Raw genomic sequence first — 1,216 nt, forward strand, 5'->3', positions numbered from 1 at the left:
TCCTTTATTCTAATTGTGCGTTATGATTTCAGCGATGCCGCCAAGAAAGAAGCAAATTCGCACAATATTAAATACCGCCGGGGAAGGCACTAGCCGAGAACCTCCAGCTGAGTTAGGACATAGCGAGGCTCAGAGTGCTACTCCCTCGCATGCCACTCCCACTCCTATCCCTCCAGCTACAGAGGAGCATGAGAGGGCCGACTCTCTCCCCTATTGCTCCAAATTAGGACTTATGAGATGCGTTCGATTTCTTAACTCGGTTAGTTGCCGCGAGCTTAGCGGCGAGTGCGAGTCCAAGTGATAGGGCGACTAGTGCCGAGCCCGTGATTTCATGAGCTTAAATCCTCCGAATTTTCGGATCGAAATCGGATGAAGACGCGGGGCACTTTATTGATGAGGTATTGAGGACGTTGAGATATATTCATGCTTCGATACCGAGTCCCACGGAGTTGGCTTCGTATAGACCCGGGACGTCGTTTTATGGTATAACAATTGGATTTCTTCAAGAGGGGAAAATGCACCTCCCCCAAAATGGCAAGAGTTTGTGGATGCTTTTATTCGGCATTATTTGCCACCTGAGGTTCGTCAGGCTCGCGCCGATAGATTCCTGAGTCTTAAGCAAGGGAATATGAGTGCCCAGGAATATAGTCTCTGGTTTAATTCATTGGCTAGATATGGTCCGGCCATGGTAGCAGACATGGGAGACCGGGTATATCGATTTGTGAGGGGCTAAGGGCCACACTTATTTAAAGAGCGTTGGCTGACTTATTTATTGGAAGGGATGGATATCTCGCGTATTCAAGCGTGCCCCGAACACGGAGGAGCAACAACAACCGCATGGGGAGAGCGAGATATGGATAGGGGACACGGTAAAGGACTAGATCGGTGGTGCTAGCCGGTGGTACGGAGAGGAGGCACAGGGGCGACAATATTCCGGATATTCGAGGCCGATGCGCGTCTAGTGCACCTTCTCGATTTGCGGGCCGAAAGTTTGATCGCCCTATTTATTCTGGGCCGAGTCAGGGTTCGGGAGCTTCAGGTTCCCAGTATCGTGGTGATTCGAGCCAAAGGAGATCGCCGGTACCACGGTGCAGTCAATGCGGTAAGTTACATTCGGGTCAGTGTCGCTGAGGCTCAGATGCTTGTTATGCCTGTGGTCGAGTTGGCCACATGATGCGTGATTGCCCATTGAGGAGAGGCCGAGATGAGGCCCGGC

This window comes from Lycium ferocissimum, unplaced genomic scaffold (genome assembly GCF_029784015.1).
Source record: "Lycium ferocissimum isolate CSIRO_LF1 unplaced genomic scaffold, AGI_CSIRO_Lferr_CH_V1 ctg10842, whole genome shotgun sequence".
In the NCBI taxonomy this organism is placed as follows: Eukaryota; Viridiplantae; Streptophyta; class Magnoliopsida; order Solanales; family Solanaceae; genus Lycium; species Lycium ferocissimum.